Below are 10299 nucleotides of genomic sequence, written 5' to 3' on the forward strand. Positions count from 1 at the left end.
TCATTACCTATATCAAAAGTTGAAGAAAAGCTATTATGAGAAATCTAGCTAATAAAGTTCAAAGGAATGACAATTTGAAAAATCACTTTTTATGAAATAATGGATCTTGGTGGTGATATTGATGGATGCAAAGATCATTAGGTGAAAAAGATTGACAGTAACCTTTTAATGGAGCAGAATGACAGAACACACTAATCTATATCAACATCTCAATTATATCAGCCAGGCTGTGTGCATCTTGATGTTATGCAATGGCTAAATGTAGCATCATTTGTTAAGTGCTCTTGCCCCAAATGTTGACCTAGATGTATAAGTTAGTTTCTAAATCTAATTATCAGTTTACAGGAAACTTGGGGAATAAAGGAATAAATTAATGACACAAGGAAGCAAACAACCAAACACAGAGTGTACAAAATTTCACAGAATAAATGGTCTTTTAACGAATATATGTTAAGATAAAATAAAAACAATGTTGCAAATTAAAAGACTTAAGAGACCTATCAATTAAATGCAGTGTATGGAATGTTTTGGGATCCTTATGTTAAAATGTGCCCAGGATTTGTTCTAATCAAATACGGTAAGATATGCAGACATGGTAATGATGGCATGAAGGAAAAAGTTTATACGCAAAGATCTCTGAAAACAGGAGGCATAGCATGCCTGCAGAGCCACATGGGAAAGTACCTAGTTCCCATGGGAGGCAGAAGGTGGGAGAGGGTAGAGTGTGGCACAGAGTCTTTACTGAAGTTTTCCCCAAGAATGGGTGACATTGGTAAGTACACTAAGAAAGTTTGGGATTGCATAGTTTTAATAATTTTGGCAGGTTGAGTTATAAAGGTGGTCCCTAGTTGTCTGGTACCTGGCCCTGGGGTGATTTGGGCAAGAGGAATATTGGCTTAGTTTGAGAGTTTGATAAAGGAAACACTTGGGGATTTGGATTGGTTGGTTTGTAACCAATGGCATGATCAACCAAAGGCATGATCTCAGAAGAGTTGTTTGGGGCACCTGGGTGGATCAGGCAGTTAAGCACCTGGCTCTTCTAGGGCTGGGAGGGCTCCTGTGGGGTGAATGACCCAGGATGCTGCGGGGTTTTTTTGTTTTGTTTTTGTTTTTTTGTTTTTTTTTAAAGATTTTATTTTTTTGTCAGAGTGAGCGAGCACAGGCAGACAGAGAGGCAGGCAGAGGCAGAGGGAGAAGCAGGCTCCCTGCTGAGCAAGGAGCCCGATGTAGGACTCGATCCCAGGACCCTGGGATCATGACCCGAGCCGAAGGCAGCCGCTTAACCAACTGAGCCACCCAGGCGTCCCGGATGCTGCAGTTTTTAGCAGCAAAGACAAAAACAGAGTCAGTGTGACCTGAAGGACTTTCTGGAGAACAGACTGCAATCTCTCTGTTCTGAGAGGTTTGAATACGGTCACTTCTGCTCCGACTGTTGGAAGGGACGTAGACACCCACCAGGGAAAGCCGCCAGAGGATAAAAGCCCCCCCCCCCCAAACCGGTTTTCACTGAGCCCATCCCACCCCCTGACAGGGGGCAAGGCAATTCTGCCCAAACAGGGTTGCCTGAGTAACAGCAAGCCCCTCCCCACAGAAGACAAGCTGAAAGAACAAGAGGCCAACAACCCTAAGGTCCCTATAAAACAGGTGCATCTTGTTTGGATTGTGGTCAATAGTCTGGACTCTGTACATTCCCTCAACCACATCTCACCAGAATGACTAGGAGGAGGAACCCCCAAGAGAGGAAAAAATTCAGAGACTGTGACCTCTGCCACAGAACTAATGGATTTGGACATAAGCAAGATGTCAGAAATAGACTTCAGGGTAACAGTTATGCAGACAATAGCTAGGCTGGAGAAAACCATTAATGGAAACAGATTCTCTAAGGGCAGAAGTGAGAGCTGATCTGGCAGAACTTAAAAATGCTATCAATGAGATGCAATCTAATCTAGATACTCTAACAACTAGGGTAAATGAGGCAGAAGAATGAATTAATGATCTATAAGACAAACTTATAGAAAAGAAGGATCAGGAGGCCTGGAACAAACAGCTTAGAATCCATGAAAACAGAATTAGAGAAATAAATGATGCCATGAAACATTCCAATGTCAGAGTTATTTGGATTCCTGAGGGGGTGGAAAGAGAGGACTAGAAGATATAGCTGAGAAAATCCTAGCTGAGAATTTCCCTAATCTGGGGAATGAGACAAGTGTTTGTGTCCTAGAGGCAGAGAGAACACCCCCCAAGATCAAGGAGGGCAGACCGACGTGCCCCCCCTTCCCCAGCATGTGATAGTGAACCTTGCATATCTTAAAACCAGATAAAACATCTTAAGGGTAGCTAGGGGTAAGAGATTCCTTACATACAGGAGGAGGAACATCAGAATAATGTCAGACCATCCACAGAAACCTGACAAGCCAGAAAGGACTGGCAAGACATATTCAGAGCGCTAATGAAAAGAACATGCAGCCAAGAATACTTTATCTGGCAAGGCTGTCATTTAGAATGGATGGAGAGATAAAGGGCTTCCAAGACTGGCAAAAACTTAAATAATATGTGACCACTAAGCCAGCCCTACAAGAAATATTAAGGGGGGGTTCTATAAAAAAAGAAAGACCCCCAAGAGTAATATAGAACAGAAATTTACAGAGACAATCTTAGAAACAGGGACCTCACAGGCAACATGATGACAATAAAGACATATCTTTCAATAATCAACATGAATGGCCTAAGTGCTCCCATAAAATGGCACAGGGTTGGAGATTGGATAAAGGAAAGGACCCATGCATATGCTGTCTACAAGAGATTCATTTTGAACCTCAAGATACATCCAGACTGAAAATGAAGGGATGGAGAACCAACTTTCATGCCACTGGACACCAAAAGAAAGCTGGGGTAGCAATTCTCATTTCAGACAAATTAGACTTTAAGCTAAAGACTGTAGTCAGAGATACAGAAGGACACTACATCATTCTTAAAGGGTCTATCCAACAAGAAGATCTAACAATTATAAATATCTATGCCCCCAGCATGGGAGCAGCCAATTACATAAGCCAACTGTTAATCAAAATAAAGAGACATATTGATAATAATACATTAATTGCAGTGGATCTTAATACTCTACTCTCAGCAATAGATGGATCATCTAAGCAGAAAAATCAACAAAGAAACAAGAGCTTTAAATGACACACTGGACCAGATGGACCTCACAGACATATACAGAAATTTTCACCCTAAAACAACAGAATACACATTCTTCTTGAGTGCACATGGAACTTTCATCAGAATAGACCACATACTGGGTCACAACTCAGGTCTCAACTGATACCAAAAGATTACGATTATCCCCTGCATATTCTCAGACCACAATGCTTTGAAACTGGAACTCAATCACAAGAAAAAGTTTAGAAGAAATTCAAACACTTGGTAGCTAAAGACCATCCTGCTCAAGAATGTTTGGGTCAACTGGGAAATCAAAGAAGAACTTAAACAATTCATGGAAACCAAATAGAACAAAAACACATTGGTCCAAAACCTATGAGATACAGGAAAGATGGTCCTAAGGGGGAAATATATAGCCACCCAAGCCTCACTCAAAAACACCAGAAAAATCCCAAATACACAAACTCTCTTTATACCTTAAAGAACTGGAGAATCAACAACAAATTAAGCCTACACCCCACACAAGAAGGGATATAATTAAGATTAGAGCAGAGATCAATGAAATAGAAACCAGAAAAGAGAAAGGACCTGAATTAATAAAATTATAAATGAAAGGGGAGAGATCACAATTAATACCAGGGAAATAGAAACAATCATCAGAAATTATTATCAATAGCTATATGCCAAGAAGTTAAGCAACCTAAAAGAAATGGATGGATTCCTGGAAGCCTATAAATTTCCAAGACTGAAACAGGAAGAAATTGACAACCTGAATGGGCCAATAACTAGTAATGAGATTGAAGCAGTGATCAAAAACCTCCCAAAAAACAAGAGTCCAGGACCTAATGGATCCCCTGGGGAATTCTACCAAACATTCAAAGAAGAAATAATACCTATTCTCTTGAAGCTGTTTCAAAAAATAGAAACAGAAGGAAAACTTTCAAACTCTTTCTATGAGGCCAGCATCACCTTGATCCCCAAACCAGGCAAAGACTCCATCAAAAAGGAGAATTTCAGACCAAATCCTATGTGGATGCCAAGATTCTCAACAAGATCCTAGCTAATAAGATCCAACAGGATATTAAGAAGATTATCCACCACGGCCAGGTGGGATTTAACCCGGAGATGCAAGGGTCGTTCAACATTCACAAATCAATGTGATAGAACAAATTAATAAGAGAAGAGAGAACCACATGGTCCTCTCAATTGATGCAGAAAAAACATTTGACAAAATATGGCATCCTTTCCTGATTAAAACTCTTCAGAGTATAGGGATAGAGGGAACATTTCTCAACTTCATAAAATCCATCTATGAAAAACCCACAGCGAATATCATTCTCAATGGGGAAAAGCTGAGAGCCTTTCCCTTAAGATCAGGAATAAGACAAGGATGCCCACTCTGACCACTACTGTTCAACATATTACTAGAAGTCCCAGCAACAGCAATCAGACAACAAAAAGAAATAAAAGGCATTCAAATTGTCAAAGAAGAAGTCAAACTCTCTCTTTTCACTGATGACATGATACTTTATGTGGAAAACCTAAAAGACTCCGCTACCAAATTACTAGAACTCATACAGCAATTCAGTAATGTGGCAGGATACAAAATCAATGCACAGAAATCAGTTGCTTTCTTATACACTAACAATGAAACTGTGGAAAGGGAAATTAGAGAATCTATTCCATTTATAATAACACAAAAACCACAAGATACCTTGGAATAAACCTAACCAAAGAGGTAAAAGATCTATACTGGAGGAACTACAGAACACTCATGAAAGAAACTGAAGAAGACACAAAATGATGGAAAAATATTCCATGCTCATGGATTGGAAGAATAAACATTGTTAAAATGTCTATGCTGCCCAGAGCAATCTATATTTTCAACACCACCCTGATCAAAATACCACTGGCATTTTTCAAAGAGCTGGAACAAACAATCCTAAAAGTTGTAAGGAACCAGAAAAGACCCTGAATCACCAAGGAAATGTTGAGAAAGGAAAACAGAGCTGGGGCCATCAAATTGTCTGATTTCAAGCTTTATTTCAAAGCTGTGATCACAGCATGGTACTGACACAAAACCAGACACATAGAACAATGGAACAGAGTAGAGAGCCCAGATATGGACTCTCAACTCTATGGTCAAATAATCTTTGACAAAGCAGGAAAAATATCCAATGGAAAAAAGACAATAAATGGTGCTGGGAAAATTGGAAACTACATACAGAAGAATGAAACTCGACCACTCTCTTACACCACACACAAAGATAAACTCAAAATGGATGAAAGACCTCAATGTGAGACAGGAATCCATCAAAATCCTAGAGGAGAACACAGTAACCTCTTCAACATCAGCCACCGCAATTTCTTTCAAGACACGTCTCCAAAGACAAAGGAAACAAAAGTGAAAATGAACTTCTGGGACCTCATCAAGATAAAAATCTTCTGCACAGCAAAGGAAACAGCAAAACAAAGAGGCAACCATGGAATGGGAGAAGATATTTGCAAATGACAGTACAAAGAGCTGACATCCAAGATCTATAAAGAACTTCTCAAACTCAACACCCAAAAACAAATAACCAAGTCAAAAAATGGGCAGAAGACATGAACAGACACTTCTCTAATGAAGACATACAAATGGCTAACAGACACATGAAAAAATGTTCATCATCATTAGCCATCAGGGAAATTAAAATCAAAACCATATTGAGTACCACCTTACACCAGTTAGAATAGCAAAAATTAACAAGGCAAGAAACAACAAATGTTGGAGAGTATGTGGAGAAAGGGGAACCCTCTCACACTGTTGGTGGAAATCTAAGTTGGTGCAGCCACTTTGGAAAACAGTGTGGGGGTTCCTCAAAAAACTAAAAATAGAGCTACCCTTACCCTATGACCTGACAATTGCACATTCTTTCTAAAAAAAAAAAAAAACCTTATTAAAAAAAAAAGAACATTAGGGATGCCTGGGTGGCTCAGTTGGTCAAGCCACTGCCTTCGGCTCAGGTCATGATCCCAGGGTCCTGGGATCGAGTCCTTGCTTGGCGGGAAGCCTGCTTCTCTCTCTGCCTCTGCCTGCTTGTGCGCTTGTGCTCGCTCTCTCTCTCTGACAAATAAATAAATAAAAATCTTAAGGGAAAAAAAAAAGAACATTAAAAAAATCAGTCTGGGACAAAATGACGTCCTGTACCTCAGTTTTGTTAAATAACAAAAATTCAACTAAGTATCAAATTGGCCTTATTCAACAATTCAGTGATTGGGCAGTATCCCATCTAGCAATAGAAAGGAACTCCTCTGAGCTATAGAAAAGGAAAGGTTTTTAAAGACAGAAAGGGAATGGAAAATAGTTATCAGCAAAGAATGCACTGTTTCAGGTAAGACCAACTTCTAAGGGGAATTGAAGGGGTCGAAGAGCAGATTGTCACCAGTGCTGACAGGTAATTCCACATTGACTGATTAAAGGTTACATTCCTGGGGGTTGAAACTGTTAGGTTAGGTTAGGTATTAAGTCTTGGTTTGCTGACATGGGTTTTAGCATAAATAACTCCATTTTGGGCCAGGTGTCTCCTTCTTGACAGGTTATAATGCACTAAGAAGAACAGAGCAACTCCTGTTCTATTTCTGCCAAATGGCATTATCAGAATCTAATCATAAGGAAATCGCAGAAATGCAAATTCAGCAATATTGTACAGAATAACTGGCTTTTTCTGTTCAAAAATGTCAAGATCAGGAAACATAAAGCTTGAGGAATTATTTCAGATGAAAGGAGACTAAAGAAACAGGACAATTGGGGGTGCCTAGGTGGCTCAGTGGGTTAAGCATCTGTCTTCAGCTCATGTCATGATCTTAGCGTCCTGGGATTAAACCCCGCATCCGGCTCTCTGCTCAGCAGGGAGTCTGCTTCCCCTCTCTCTCTGCCTGCTTCTCTCCTACTTGTGATCTCTCTCTCTGTCAAATAAATAAATATAATCTTTAAAAAAAAAGAGAGAGAGACAGGACAATTAAATATAATGGATGGTTCTGGACCAGAAAAAAATTTCTATGAAAGCTTTATTGGAAAAATTGTGAAATAATAATAAGGTTTATAGATCAAACAAAAGTATTATATCAGTGTAATTTTCCAATTTTGATCATTGTCCTGTGATTATGAAAGAGAATGTATATATTGAAACATTTAGAGGTAAAGGAGCCTCTGTGTGCAACTGAATTTTCTGAATGACAACTGTTCAGAAAAAAAAGTAATCATAAAACAAATGCAATAAATGTAGCAACTGCAGAATCTACATGAAGTGTGGAAATTGTAGCATTCTTGCAACTTTCCTGTAAGGGCGAAATTATTTCAAAATAAAAAAGTTTTTTTTTTTTTTAAAGATTTTATTTATTTATTTGACAGAGATCACAAGTAAGCAGAGAGGCAAGCAGAGAGAGAGGAAGGGAAGCAGGCTTCTTGCCGAGCAGAGAGCCCGATATAGGACTCGATCCCACAACCCTGGGATCATGACCTGAGCCAAAGGCAGAGGCTTTAACTAACTGAGCCACCCAGGCGCCCAAAAAGTTTTTTTTAACAAAGAAAATGTTTGCATTCTGCCTCCTCCTTTACTCTGTGGTGTTGTGCAAGCTACTTCACCTCTCTGTGCCTCTGTGTCTGTCACATGAGAATCAAAACCAATTATGAGGAATAATTAATACATATAAAATTCTTAAAACTAGCTTGGCAAGGGACACCTGGGTGGCTCAGTTGGTTGGGCAGCTGCCTTCAGCTCAGGTCATGATCCCAGCGTCCTGGGATCGAGTCCCACGTCGGGCTCCTTGCTCATCAGGAAGCCTGCTTCTCCCTCTGCCTCCGTCTGCCAGTGCTCGCTCTCTCTCTCTCTCTCTGACAAATAAATAAAATCTTTAAAAAAAAAAAAAACTAGCTTGGCAAATAGAGCTTAAGTTTAGCTTTTTACAAGTCTTACTTGAAAATATGTCTTTTTTTCACCTCCAAGAAAATTTCTTTCCTTGTCTTTTTTTTCCTTCAAAATTCCCTCTTCTTCATTATTATTGGTGTCTCCTTCTAGAATTTCTATTAGACATCAGAATTTCTGGAGCTGACTTTTACATGTCATTTTTCTCTCAAGTTTTCCATTTTTATTCTTTTGTAGAGAGTTCTGGGAGCAAGTCTGAGCTTGATTTTTTATTTTTATTTTTTTAAAAGATTTTATTTATTTATTTGACAGACAGAGATCACAAGTAGGCAGAGAGGCAGGCAGAGAGAGAAGGCGGGAAGCAGGCTCCCTGCTGAGCAGAGAGCCCGATGTGGGGCTCCATCCCAGAACCCTGGGATCATGACCCGAGCTGAAGGCAGAGGCTTTAACCCACTAAGCCACCCAGGCGCCCCGAGCTTGATTTTTTAAAAAATATTTTATTTATTTGAGAGAGAAAGAGCACAAGAGAGCAAAAGTAGGGGTAGAGAGAGAAGCAGACTCCCTGCTGAGCAGAGCCGGACTCATGCTGGCTTGATCCCAGGACTGTAGGATCACAACCTGAGCCAAAGGCAGATGCTTAACTGACTAAGCCACCCAGATGCCCCAGCTTGATTTTTCTATTGTTTGTGCCACTGTCTCCATTTCCTTAGGAAAGAAAAAGAAGACATAAAACCAGATTAAGGTTTTAGAATAAAAAAAGTCAGTCTGCTCTCTTGAAAAGTAATCTGATTTTATGCATACATTTTCTTTTTTAATATTTCAGGGATTGGGGAACTGAGGCGGGGTGGGAGATTTAGACGCTTAATTGGGTGGGCTTTGTTCCAAATTCCTGAGGTCTGGACACTTGCTGCCATTAGGATCCTTGAAATACTCTGGTGTCATTATAATAAATACAACTTTTCACTTGTTCTTAATTAAAATTAAGATTTACAATTAAATTACAATTAAAGATTTGAAATTAAAATGAACAGTTAAATTAATTCTTTTGTGGCCTCAGACTTTGTTTTAAACAATCTTTTCCTTTCAGAATGGTTTTAGGTTGGGGCGCCTGGGTGGCTCAGTGGGTTAAAGCCTCTGCCTTCAGCTCAGGTCATGATCCCAGTGTCCTGGGATCGAGCCCCACATCGAGCCCCTCATCGAGCCCCACATCGAGCCCCGCATCGAGCCCCGCATCGAGCCCCGCATCCGGCTTTCTGCTCGGCAGGGAGTCTGCTTCCTCCTCTCTGTGCCTGCCTCTCTGCCTACTTGTGATCTCTGTCAAATAAATAAATAAAATCTAAAAAAAAAAAAGAATAGTTTTAGGTTTACAGAAACAGCAAAAATCATTCAGAGTTTCCAAACAATAAGCACCCAGTTTCCCCTTTTCTTAACATCTTACATTACTATGGTACATTTATCACAACTAATGGACCAATATTGATACATGATTAACTAAAGCCCCATACTCCAGTTAATTTTCCTTAGTTTTCCTAATATCCTTCTTCTGTTCCAGAATCCTACCCAGGGTACATATATTTAGTCATCCTGTTTCCTTATGCTCCTCAAGATTGTTTCTCTGAGTTTCTTTGTTTTTGATGACAGTTTTGAGAAGTACTGGCACTAAAGTTGGGATTGCTTAATGTTCTCCCCCTAGTTAGACTGAGGGTTTGGATTTTGGGGGAGGAAGACCACAACTAACATTCTCAAAAAATCATATCAAAGGTATGCTATTAACATAACTTATCACTGAATTGTTAGCCTTAAACATCTTGCTGAGGAAGTGTTTGCCAGGTTTCTCCACTGTAAAGTTTACTTTTTACCCTTTGTAGGGTATTTTACTATTTGGAAGGAAGTTGCTATGCACAGCCCATAGTTAACGTGTAGGAAGGAATGCTCCAAATAAACTTAAGGAGGAGTAACGTATAAAAATTATCTAGAATTCTTCCATATGGGAAATTTGTCTATTCTCTCATCTATTCTTTTCCATTTTTTAAAAAAGTAATCTCTACACCTCCTGTGGGGTTTGAATTTGCAACCCTGAGATCAAGAGTCACATCCTGTACTGACTGAGCCAGCCAGGTGCCCCAACTCCCATTTTTTAAATTTATTCAACCATTTATTTATATCAGGATAGACTCATGGGTATTTATTTTATACTATATATATTTTTTTTTCCCTCAAACTGTTCCAGCTC

The sequence above is a fragment of the Martes martes genome (genome assembly GCF_963455335.1).
Source record: "Martes martes genome assembly, chromosome: 17".
In the NCBI taxonomy this organism is placed as follows: Eukaryota; Metazoa; Chordata; class Mammalia; order Carnivora; family Mustelidae; genus Martes; species Martes martes.